Here is a 477-nt window from a genome sequence, read left to right as displayed (position 1 = left end):
GTTTATCCTATGGTTCTAGAATCTACCACATCTTCAGGTATCTGCTGGAAGCAGTGTCCTCTCAGACCCTCTCTGTAGGTGTTTCAAATCTGTGACATGGTCATCAGCTCTCCATGAGCCCTTCAATCTTGGATTGCCAGTTAATACACCAAGGCAGAAGAATTTCATCAAACTCCAGAACATCTGGGCTCTAGCCAGATAGTAAGCAAGGAGAGTTTCTATTCCTTCAATCTACTGTTCTATGAACCTGATTACACTGTATCCACAGTCAGGAGTCAGAAAATGATAAATGTTGGTTCTTATTACATAATCTAGTACGAAGACCATGGAATGGAATGGTGCTATCACTTCTGGAAAAGAGAAGTGTCTTCTTATCTCAATGAACTTAATATACAAACTAATCATAAGCACACCCCAAAGAATGACATGATCCAGATAAGCCCTCACAGGTGTGCCTGGAAGAGTGTCCCTTGGCTG

This window comes from Peromyscus californicus, unplaced genomic scaffold, assembly GCF_007827085.1.
Source record: "Peromyscus californicus insignis strain IS unplaced genomic scaffold, ASM782708v3 Scaffold_24__1_contigs__length_46423439, whole genome shotgun sequence".
Classification (NCBI taxonomy): domain Eukaryota; kingdom Metazoa; phylum Chordata; class Mammalia; order Rodentia; family Cricetidae; genus Peromyscus; species Peromyscus californicus.
This window is presented reverse-complemented; position numbering follows the sequence as displayed.